A 12,806-nucleotide genomic window follows, 5' to 3' on the forward strand; every position below is an offset into this window, starting at 1 on the left:
TCCCCAAGTACACTCTTTCAAGTATGGATTTGGTATTCTAACTGAAGCAAATGTAAAAATTGAATGTTAACAGTGGGTCTTTTCTATTAGTGTGGTTGTTTGCTGTCTTCTCCAGAATGGATGTTTTTAAGAAGTCCTTTCTCCTCACTGGTTCTCACTAGCTGCAAAGGTTACCCCTACGTCCTTGAATATCTGGATTTTTTACACCCATTTCTCTAATGCTGCTTATAATATTGTTGAAAATATTTATCACCCCTTCGCTTGTTCAAATATATTTCATTCCACTATAGGTATATTAGCACGTTTTCATGCTGCTGATAAAGACATACCCTAGACTGGGTAAGGAAAAAGAGGTTTAATGGACTCGCAGCCCTCACAAACATGGTGGAAGGTGAAGAGGAGCAAAGTCATGTTTCACATGGCAGCAGATGGGAGAGAATGAGAACCAAATGAAAGCGATTCCCTTATAAAACCATCAGATTTCATTAGACTTATTCACTACCGTGAGAACGTATGGGGGAAACTGCTCCCATGATTCAATTATTTCCCACCAGGTCCCTCCCACAACGTGTGGGAATTATTAATTCAAGATGAGATTTGGGCTGGGGACACAGCCAAACCATATCAGTAGGTCAAATGCAAAGCCTGAAATATGGAGAGGAAGACATCAGTATAAATCCTGGTTGCGTCGCTTGAATACGTTGCCTTGAGCAAATTATTCCCTTGCGGACTCTCAGTTTTTCCACCTGTAAAATGGAGATGGCAAAAATTAACAGTCACCTCAGGGAGTAATTATGACACCAGAATGAGCTAATAAACATCACTGTTTTGCTCGGTGGTGAGATTGAGTCCAAAACTTAGCAGTTATGATTGTGGTTGTTGCTGTTATCCTTACTAATTACTCCATAGACTGACTTGAGTTTTGCAATCAGTTTGATGCCTTGTTCCATAGTTTCTTTTTTACTTGCAGATTTGGTTCAGGTAAAGTTGGCAAAGCAAGGAGAGCTGGATTCTTCTTACTTGCTTCACCTTAGCTGTTTCCTGCTTCATACATCTTTCAAGATGTTTGTAGAAAACTAATCAGCATCTACGTTTGTTTTCTAATTTTCTTTTGCTCACACATACCATGGCCACTTGATTAGCAATCAGTGCTGTGTTGGCAGGCACATACAGGCCCTATTCCTACTAATCAGAGATGTAGGAAGCAAATGCTAGTGTTTAAAGGGAACCCTTATTTGAGCTCTTGTCCCATGACTCCTAATTGTTGTATTTCTCAAACTCAACCCAGCTGCAAGCTTTATTAGGGAAACATTTATTCAGATAAAAGCCTCAGTTATGAAAGAGGGGTAATTATTTTGCAAATGTGTTTGAATCACTGTATGCTGTAGTGCAACTCATCCCCAAATGGAGAAGGTGCACATTTGGTCTGAAGTGTTGCTTTGTAGATGGACAATACAACAAGCATATGACTGGGAACTTCTGGCAAACGATAGGAAAATGGTCAAATGAAAAGACACCAGTAAAATGAGAGACTGAAAAAAAAAAGTGATCAGGAAGTTCTGAAAGCTGACCAGAGTGAACAAAATGCCTAAATTCCATTCATCCACATTCATTTATTTGTTCATTCATTAACCATTGAATATTTTGGGGCTCCTATACATAGTTTGCTCTCAAAGAATTTTCTGTTTTAGTTGGGAGAGAGCAATGAAAATACGTTAACTGCATGCCAACTGGGATCTCTCATTCTGTGAAATCTAGATAGCATTGGACCAAAACCCTGTTCCATGCCTTGAGAATGCTCAGTGATATCTACGACATTTCTGGAATTTCACAGAGGTGGGTGCTCAGCTACCAAAGTTCCCCTCCTAGCTCTAAGATCAGCTTCTGCTTATTTTGTTGTTTTGCTTGATCATCTTTACATTGCACAATCCACGTGTAGAAAATAGCCCTTCCCTTTTCTTTGTGTGCCAAAATTTACATAAAGCATTATGTGGATAGCACACTTTATTGAAATTCTAGAAAGTTGTATTTGGAGATTGTATCAACTCCCAGTGGAATATTAAACATGGCTATTCTTAAATGGCCTCCAGGCACCAGGCACATTTTCTTTTGTTGCTTGTACCTAATTCTCTATCTCTAACCAGCTTCGAGTTTTCTTTTTCCATCCCTGTTCCCATCTCTCCTTCTCTTAATTTTCTGCCCAGTATGTGGGGGGTTTACATGGTGTGAGTATTTTATATTCTTGCTCCCTCATTGAGTTCCAATCTCAAGCACTTATATTCATACCCAGGAAGTTGTTCTCCAGAATGTAACAGTTCTCTTCCATTTAAAAGAAACTTCCCTCAGTGGTAATTCAAGCAGTTCTTCATATATCCTGAATATAAGTCTTTGTCAGATGCATGAATTGCAAGGCTCTTTCCTTTGTGTCTTGTCTTTCACTTTCTTAATGGTATCATGTGATAAACAGATGTTCTGTGTTTTAACGAAGGTTAATTATTTATTTTTCCTATTAGTGTTATTGCTTCTTGTGTCCTGTTTAAGAAATATTTGCATACCCCAAGGTCACGGAGATTCTCCACTAGGTTTTCTAAAAGCTTGGTTTTCGTAGATTTCGTGATTAATTTTCATCTTAAATTAATTTTGTGTATGGTATGAGGTAGAGGTCCAGATGTATGATTTTTCCAGCTGCTGGTGCACAATTTATTGAGAAGATCCCCCTTTCCATCACTGAATTGCAGCCATAAATCAAATAACCAGTATGTGTGATCTATTTCCGCACTGTCTTTCCCTGGTTTTTATATTTAACCTTGTGCCAATATCAGGGTGGTAAATTTTAATCATCTTCCTTTTTATGTAGGCATTTAAAACTATCCTGTTATAAGTGCTCTGATAATAGAAATACAGACTATAACACACGCCAGAGGATTTGACCTAAAGGAAGAGGGTCAGAGTTGGCTTTCTGAGTGGATGTGTCATTTAGGTGGAGAAGCACTTCATGTGTCTGCATTCTAGGGCATGCCCTACTTGGCACTTTTCTCATTTTATGATGGGTCCTGTGATGTGGCTAATGTGAACCATGCTATATGTGCACTGGCCTGGAATAGATAACGACAATAAAACAAGGAAGATGCCCAAGAAGAAGTGAAATAACCTCATTGTAAAGATGTGAAATTGAGGTTTAAAGAGAACATGTGATATGCCCAAGGTCACAGAGTTGATGAGTTACAATATTGGGACTGGAACTCAGGTTTCCCAATAGATCTACCCTCTTCCCATGACCCTGCATTGCCTCTAGGTACAAATGCTCAAAGTTGCTGAGCTATAATGTGGTGATGCTTGGATTCGTACTCAGTTCTGTTTAACTTCAAAGTCTGTGCTCCACCCAGTATCCTTGATTACTTCCTTGGAAAAGCTGAATTTATTTGTGTGACTAACTAAGAATGGGCTAATTGATTCCTATTTTAATATGATAACTCTGCCTTAGCACTATCAATATGTGTCCAAAAAATCTTATGGTGCATGACTAATTGCACTTTGGAATCATATACATTTAATTACATATTTGATTTGAGAGTTTAGCATTTACAATTATTGTCATCTCCCACTTACTGAACTTCCATTCTTCCATTCTAATTGTCTTTGTTGCAGACTTTTTTTCTCATGCATAGAAATGAAATAAAGGCACAATTTCTTTCTTCCATATTTATGTATTATATATTGCTTTAGCATCATGAGCCAGATATGATAGTATTGACTAGATCAGTTCTCATAATATACCCTTTCCGGGATAGACTGTGAAAGTATAATTTTGGCGAAATGACTGAAATCAATGTGAATGATTTTTTCTTATCGTATATAAACCTTAGCATCCAATAGTGAAAGTTTATATGACTCAAATGGAAAAAGAATTCATGACATTATTGGTGTAAGACCCTGAAATTCCTTTCTGGGTGAAATAGGCCCTTTCTTCCTTCCATAAGAGGCTCTGACTAATGAGTTGGCTTTTATCAGGCAATGTATGTCTGATGCAATATCTGTGGATAAAACCACTAGCCCCTATCAAGTCAATCAAATATTTATTGAGCACTTATTATGTCCAAGACATTTCGGAGAACAAGGAAATATAACCTGGCCTTGCCCTTCAGGCTATATCAATTGAGATAGAATTTGGACTGCTGCAATCAATTACACAGATATCTTTCAAGCTAGTGTCTTGATGCTTGATGGAAACAAGACAAAATGCGGTTAATAATGACTTAGTTTTCTCTGTCAAGCAATCAGCTTGCCACATCATTGAGGTAACTTCACATTTTCTTGCATCTTTTGCAATTAGCAACTTCAGCTGACTCTGCAACCTGTTGAGAAAGAGGGCCCAGGCAATGTTGCCCTTGGCATCTTATTCAGGTCTTGCTTCCACTGCAGTGAATGCACTCAGATAGCCCTTTATCCACTGAGTCCCCTTGAGATTAAGTATTTAATGTCTCTTGATCTCCAGCCTTAGGAAATAACCCAATTCATTACTCAGCCATTATGTAATTCATTACTGTCATTAGAGATCAGGAGAATCATCTTACGAGAACTAAGAATACAAGGCAAACCTCACCTCTCTTTGTCCAGCATGATTAACGGACTGTGGAAGGGCCCTAATTTGGAGTCCCATTTATAGCATTTGGTTTTATGACATCCTCCAGTCCCAGGCTTTTGGTATGACTTGCAGAGGCACTGCTTAACCTGATGGAAAACGAATTACTACTCAACGTGTTTACCGATACTGTGTGCCTGTAGTAGGTTTTGGTAGACTCCTTTATGGGATTGTTGATCTCTCAACAGAACAGAGCAAATGATCGGGAAGGTTATTAAGGGAGAATGCATAAGGGAGCTGCTTTTTCTAGACTGGGTTGAGGGTCAGGGATTGCTTCTCAGGGAACATTTGGCAATGTCTGGAGATAATTTTTTGTTGTGACATTGTGGACCAGGAGTGGGAGGAGAACGTGACTAGCATCTAGTGGGTGAAGGCCAGGGGTGGTGGTAACATCCTACAATATATAGGACTGCCTATCATAGCAGAATTATCTGGCCCAAAATTTCAACAGTGCCTCTTTTGAGAAACCCTGGGTACCTGCCCATTACTGCTCCCTTCTAAAACGACACATATTTCTTCATAGGCCCTTGTGAATTTATTTGTTTTATTTGATGAGAGAAAGAGAGAGACAGAGACCGATACATTTGTACCTATCTATCTTTTTACCACTCCTCCGTTCCCTGCTTAATTTCACAAGGTATTGGGTAAAGCAGGTATATAAATAACACTCAATAAAGTAGTTAAGAGAAATTTTAAAAAAATACACAGGGGGAAATACAAATTAAAGTAAGCAGTAGCAACTATAGAAAATATACTGGTAATCTGACTGTCTGACTTACAGTTGCTGTCATTTTCTTTGAGCTTCCTGAGAGCCAAAACAAAAATAGAAACAGTCATTATACTTTTTGTTATCCATGAGGAGAAAACAGAGTAGAGAAAGCTTTTAATAACACAAAGACTTTTCTCATGTGGAACTTAATGTAAACAGGGGTTGGCAAAGGACAAGACAGTAAATATTTTTAACTTTGTGGGCCATGAAGTTTCTGTGGCAATCACTCAGCTTTGTCCGTGTAGTCCCCCAAAGTGTCCATAGACAATATGGAAACAAATGGGCGTGACTGTATTCTAATAAAACTTTATACAAAAAAACAAAGGGTCAGATTTGGCTCTTGGACCATAGTTGGTCAAGCCTCAGTGTAGGTCTTCAGAAACACTCCTGGATCAAGTGAGAAATGGATATTAAGATGATGTTTCCTAGGCCACTGAGTCAAACCGAGAGCTTTCCCTTACAGGGTGCGAAACGACTTTCTGCACCATCAGTAGTTTCCATGAGAATGGAAGAACAATAACAATAATAACAAAATATCTTCTTAGGGCATTTACTGTGATGCATATCAAGGATTTTGTGTTTTTTTTCGTGTTTGTTTAGTTTTGCTTCGGGTGACACCCCTTCTCATTTGCTGTGAAGATACCGCAGGATGATAAACTCCCTCTTCTATACTAAGTCCCATCTGCAACGAAAGGAGACTTCACTCTGCTCCTTCCATCTTGCTGAATATTTAAAGGGTATTGACACAAGGCGTTTCGATAGGCCAAAAGTATTATTATCCTAAAAAATATTTCCTGTGATTTAGGCACATGGAGAGGCACCATGTTAGAGAGTCACGATAAAATACCCACCTAAAGACTCTTCCTCTGAGTCATTTCCTAGGGACACTCTCAGTTCCTTTGGTGGCCACAGTTTGGCTGTCATTTCCCCTGTGAATTCTTCTATGACTCTTTGGATGAAGGACGTGGTCTTCACCTTTGTCCTTCCATATGTTTTATAATTCTGAATTTTATAGCACTTCCCTTGGCGTCTTATAACTTTATATTTCTCTTTCCCCTGATCAACTAAGCTTCTTGAGGGGGCAGTATAAGTCTTTCTGATCTTTTGCCCTCCCCTGCGTCTTTTGCAACATGTAGAACATACTAGATTTCCATAACTATTTGTTGATTAAATTAATGACTAAATGGATGGATGGATGGATGAATGGATACATGGATGAATGGAGGGAGGGAGGGAGGAAGAGAGGGATGGATAAATGGACGTGGGAGGGAAGGGTGGAAGGATGGAATAATGGAAGGAAGAACATCAGCAGCTTCTCAAAAATGTAAGTTCTAACATAAGTAGCAATATTATTTATGAAATATTTTATTGATAGTCAAGCACCCTGATTAAACTTGTCCTATTTCGTCACATAAAATTAAGCTTAATCTTCATTTAGGCCAGGTGTGGTAGCTGATGCCTGTAATCCCAGCACTTTGGGAGGCCAAGGCAGGCAGATCACTTGAGGCCAGGAAGTTCGAGACCAGCCTGGCCAAGATGGCAAAACCTCATCTCTACTAAAAATATAAAAATTAGCCTGGCGTGGTGGCCTGTGCCTGTAATCCCAGCTGCTCGGGAGGCTGAGGCATGAAAATTGCTTGAAACCAGGAGGCAGAGGTTGCAGTGACCCAAGATCACACCACTGCACTCCAGCTTGGGTGACAGAACGAAACTCTGTCTCAAAACAAAAAAGAAAAAGAAAGAAAGAAAAAACATACTCATTCAGTAACAAAACAAAATCTCAAGGCAACATATCTGATTTATGGTTCACTAACATAAATACATATGCCTAGAAATTCACTGAACATCAAAATGATTTATACGTACAATCACTAGAGTGAAGTTGAAAGTGTTTTAAGCAGAATCTGCATTTAAAATGCATATATATTTATTACAAAGGATGCCATAACAGTTTGGATACATACAATCAAATTGTTGCTAGTAACACTAGGCCCAAGTCTTTATAAGTGTGCACGCTTGTGTGTGTGTGTGTGTGTGTGTGTGTGTGTGTGTGTGTGTGATGTTGTAAGAAAGTTTGAGGCTATCTCCCTTCCTTATTCCTCTCTCTGATTACTATCAGTGCTAGCTGGTTGATGTCAGTAATGACAAGTTTGTATTTTAATTTTTAAGCTTGAGGGATCGATCACACCTCAACCAGAGTAGGTGGTTATTCCTACTACCTGCTTGGATGTCAAATGCATCAGTTGGCAATTTGTATTTCTTCAGCTTTCTCTCCCTCCTATTTTCTGTGTTTATTCTGTCTATCTACTTATTTCTTAGGCAAGAGTGACCAAGAGTATGTACCTAGGAGGTGATGGTCAAGAGTATAAAGTTTCAGAATTAAAAAATATTATAGTTGCAAAGTGGATATTTTGGATAATACTGGAAAAACAGAAATATTAGATTGTGAAATCAGATATTATCCATACTTCTGTGTTGACTACAATAATTATCTTATTATGATGTTTCAGTTTTTCCATTTGCTTATTGTATATAATTTTGACACATCTGCCTCAATAAGAATGGTACAAAATTAAGTAAATTTTACAAAGAGACATTTTAAAAGAACTCTTTGTTCAAGGAGGAAACTTATAAAATTTAATTTTCTTTGATACAAAATATCAAAAACCATAACTAGATATTTTATTCAAATATTAAGCTTGCAAGTTTGGGAGTAGGGGTGGGAATCCCACTACAGTCAAGTTATTTTGATGTTACTTTCCCAGGCTTAGAGTTTATCTTCCATATTTCCAATGGGAATCAATTCCTCAAATGGAATTTTATGATAAACTGCTGAAAGTAGTATTTAAAATGGAAACCCTGACAAGAATGAGTGTCACCGGGAGTAATGAATTCATGATGGAACTAGTTGGGAGTGTGTGACATTTTAAGTGCCTCATCGCTCTGAATTCACTCAGCATTTATTGTAATAGAAATGACCATATTGAATTCATTTGGCATTCATATGGACTTCACATGTATTTATGGAGATGTAACATGGTAATTTAACATTTATTCTACTAAGCATTCTTTAATGGACATTGAAAGACATTGTCATACAACGCTTAATAAAGCCAGTAACTCTAACGTTAATCTTGTATCAAACAAAGAGATGAAAAACCATTTTGATTCCCAAAGCACCTGAGTAAATTATGTGGATAAGCCACAATTATGTATTTACTCCCCCAAATCTGCTTTCTAAATTTTTAAGCCACAGGGTTGACTCTAGGACCAAGACAATAAAGCAGAAGTTCAGTTTAGGATTCTTTATATTCTAAAATTGTCTGCAAATACATTAATCTCAGTCTAAAAATATTAGGGGAAGATTTTCTTGGAACATCAGCAGCAAATTTAACACATGGCATGCCTTCAGTAGATTGCTCTTCTTCCCCCTTTTAGAGTTCAGTTTGCTCTCTTCAACATAGTCCCAAAAAATACATTTCTGTTTCTTCCTTGAAGAAGAATTATTTTTAGAACAAACACATCATTACTTGGGAACAATCAAAAGATCAAAGGCATAAGAATCTTTGCTGGAAAGTGAAGGAAGAGTTCTTCGACAAACCAAAATGACAATCTTTTATTTTTATTCTAAGAACAGAGTTGTTCCAGGACACAGCCTAGTGCAAACTCTGCTACTAATCACTTTCAAAATGTTGTTTAGAATGCCTTGTTTTTAAATTTTCCCTCAGTTGCCTTCTTTACGCCACTCAAAAGCAGAATCTTTATTACAAACACACCAAAAGGTACCATATAACTGGTCTTTCTGGTTTGAATGTAACCATTGTTCAAGTATGATTGTAGAGTATTAGTTATTTTGAGATCAATTTACTGAACACATTTTAACGAGGACTAGAAGGAAAGACAAAGTTTACTTACTTTCGTGATATATATCTGATCCAGACCTTGTAAGTAACAGCACTTTCAAACTTACTATAGACAATTCAGTGACTGTGAACATCTTTCACCTCTACATTGTGAGAGAGTTTTCAAATCTTTGGCAAATTACCCTGTGTAAACCTCCTCATGACCCAAAGAGATATTTCGAATGAGGGGATGTATTAGTTTCTTAGGGCTGACATGAAAAAGTACTGGGTGACTTAAAACAGAAATTACTTGTCTCACAGCTCTGGAAGGTAGAAGTCTGAAATCAAAGTGCTGGCAAGGGCCACGCTACTTTCAGAGTGTCTAGGGGAGGATTTGGCCTCACCTCTTTTAGGTTCTGGCAGCCCCAGGTGTTCCTTGGCTTGTAGCTGAATCACTGCAATCTCTGCCTTGTTCCTCACACAGTGTTCTCCCTGCGTCTCTGTCTTCACATGGCGTTTTCTTCTTATATGGACCCCACGCATACTGGAATAGGTCTACTCTAATGGCTTCCTCTTAATTCGATTACATGTGCACAGGTTCTATTCCCAAATAAGGTCACTTTTGCAGATACTAGCAGTTAGGAGTTGGACGTTTCTTTTAGGGGGACACAAGTCAACCCCTAAATGGGGATCTCCTGACAATTCTTAATAGGGTCAATATTTCAATGCATGCATTTGTTTTTTATAATGATCTTTTCTATGATACTGGGTGAGATAAAAACCAATTTATTTGCCTTTAAGAGCTTCTTTGTTTTCTGCCATTTGTGCTAGCAACAGTCAGAGAAATAAAACTTTTTTTTATATAGCAAATTGTTTTCCTCAACCCATTCTGTCTGAAAAAGAATGTTCTCTAGTTACCACCTCTTTGCTCTAAGCACATCTCCTTGGTTTCTGTGTTACAGCCTCTTTGTGTTAATTATAAGTTGCTTTGCTTTACAGACTCAAAATGAATCTTACAGTGACTGATAAAGGCCAGGATCCTAAGTTCAAGATACCGACCAATTGGATGCTTCATTTGAAATCAGAATCTGTGTTCACTGTGGTTTACTCGGGGTATCTGTTAGATTTCTCTTGGTTGCAAGCAAAACGAATTCACTATGATTAGTATCAAGCAGGTAAGGAAAGGGAAGAAAGAAGATTGTTGAGGTGCGTCTTAGTTCGCTAGGGCTCCTATAACAAAGTGCCACAAACTGGGTGGCTTAAACAAAATAAATTTCCTATCAATCTGTTCTGGAGGCTGAAAGTCTAAGGTCAAGGTGTAGGTAGGGCTGGTTTCTTCTGAGGGCTGTGAGGGGGAATCTGTTCATGCCTCTCTTAGCTTCTGGAGGTTTGCTAGAAACCTTTGGCATTCTTTAGGTTGTAGCTGCATCATCCCAATCTCAACCTTACCTTTGCATGCCAGCCTCCCTGTGTCTGCCTGCCTCTGAGTCCAAATCTCCCATTTTTTTTGTAAGGACATGGTATATTTGGCTGTGTCCCCACCCAAATCTCATCTTGAATTGTAGCTCCCGTAATTCCCACATGTTATGGGAGGGACCGGGTGGGAGATAATTGAATGATGGGGGTGGTTTCTACCATACTGTTCTTGTGGTAGTGAGTAAGTCTCAGGAGATGTGACGGTTTTGTAAGTGGTCTCCCTATTCGCTTGGTTCTCATTCTCTTTTTCACTTGCTGCCGATGTGAGATGTGCCTTTCGCCTTTCACCATGATTGTGAGGCCTCTCCAGCCACGTGTAACTGTGAGTCCATTAAACATCTTTTTCCTTATAAATTACCCAGTCTCAGATATGTCTTTTTCAGCATTGTGAAAATGGACTAATACAGGATACCAGTGATATTGGATTAAGGTCTACCCATGACTTTATTTTAACTTGATTACCTCTGTGAAGACCCTGTCTCCAAATAAAGTCACAGAGAGTTAGAACTGCCACGTATCTTTTTTTTTTCTTTTTTGGTGGTGGTAGGGGTGGGCAGTGAAACCCACAGCAGTGAGAGAGTTGTATGCACATGGACACAAAAGAGCATGTGATCATAAAGAGAAGGAAACCAAACCTGTTTGGGCACTGCAATGTGTGAATCTGGAACTCTCCAACTGATCTGCTTCAGCTTAGATGTTGCCCATCACCATATTTCTGTGTCCTGAATTTCACATCTTCGAGAAGAATTTTATTGGTCTAGTTCAGCCCAGATACCTTCCCTTGGCTCAATCTTCAATGGCCAGGGAGTGAGGGCACAGGTCAGAATGGCCATGTTTTGAGGGATGTGCAAGTGTGTGTGTGCTTGTGTATGTGTGCAAGGATTTTCTGCCTACAAAAGTCAGTGGAATCATTGTGAGACTGTGAGCTGGCAAGAGGGTATCTCCTTCCCCCACATCCCTCACCCCATCCCAATCTCTGGAGAGGAAAGACTGCCTGTGCTCTCAAAGAAGTGGCTTTTCATTGATTCAGAAAGAAATGTTAATTGATATCTGCTTTCTATAAGATGTTCTATCCTGAGCTGGAGGTATAGATACAAGAAATGGGTCCTGATATTCAGCTATTTGCATGGGTAAGACTGAAGTAGGAAAGGACTTTTCATCTTCTCCCAAGCCCAGGACACAGCTCACCATGAGGGCGTTGGGTACACTGGCATCATCTAAAAGAACCACATTTAGGTTCTTATGTGAGACCACTGCATGAGCTCAGTCCATGGCAATGAGTCCTATTTTGTTGAGATGCCCAAGCAGGAGTTTCCTTACTGCCATCATCTACAGGGCTGCCATGTGCTCCCCACAACTCTCCCAGGCTTGGCTCAAGTGGAGGGAGGCCCAGGTAACTCCAAAGAGAGGGGCCATTCGTCATGGACCCAGGCTTTCTCTGATGTCCATAACTGTCTCCCCTGGGGATTTTGATGAATATTCAAGGACATAAATTCACACACTGGCTCACCTACAGACACCCATGGGAATCAGGAGGTTCGGTATGTCTTCCTAAGTGTTCCATTTCTTTCCCAGGAGCCACAGAAGTGCAACAAAGAGATGAGCCCCATAAACCACTGCATGTGTGTGTTTGTCATTTTTCTTCAGTGCAAGGTTTACAAGACTCTCTCCCAACAGGGTCGTCATCTCAACACATGTCACTTGGCCGTATGCTTCACTGGAACATTGTGTTGTGCTGGGGCTGAATTAAATGTACAATTACGGCACATTTTCTCGAAAGGAGTTTTGATAATGATAAATGCATAGACATTTTTCCACACTCAGACAACCTGATTCCTTGCCCATCAAGTGGCTCAGGATTCACTTTGAAGAACTGGTCTCTTGTTAACAGGAGAACGTGGGTGCTGCCCGAGAAGCGCATGGGCCTGAGTTCAAGTGCCACTTTGACCTATCATGTACCATCTCAGCATAGGCAGCTTTCTTACTGCTGCTAGCCTGAGTTTTCAATGAACAATCATTGCACCGCTGATAAACCTCATTGGCTATGGTATTTCTACTATGCAAAGCTGAGACAACA

At 39.3% G+C, this 12,806-nt stretch overlaps 1 protein-coding gene across 3 annotated transcripts in view; it reads left to right on the forward strand.

Moving 5' to 3' along the window:
• CDH13 (cadherin 13) overlaps nucleotides 1-12,806 on the forward strand; it is a 1,172,242-nt gene that overhangs the window by 316,055 nt on the left and 843,381 nt on the right. The gene's annotated exons all lie outside the window — the stretch shown is intronic.

This window comes from Nomascus leucogenys, chromosome 2 (assembly GCF_006542625.1).
Source record: "Nomascus leucogenys isolate Asia chromosome 2, Asia_NLE_v1, whole genome shotgun sequence".
NCBI classification, from domain to species: domain Eukaryota; kingdom Metazoa; phylum Chordata; class Mammalia; order Primates; family Hylobatidae; genus Nomascus; species Nomascus leucogenys.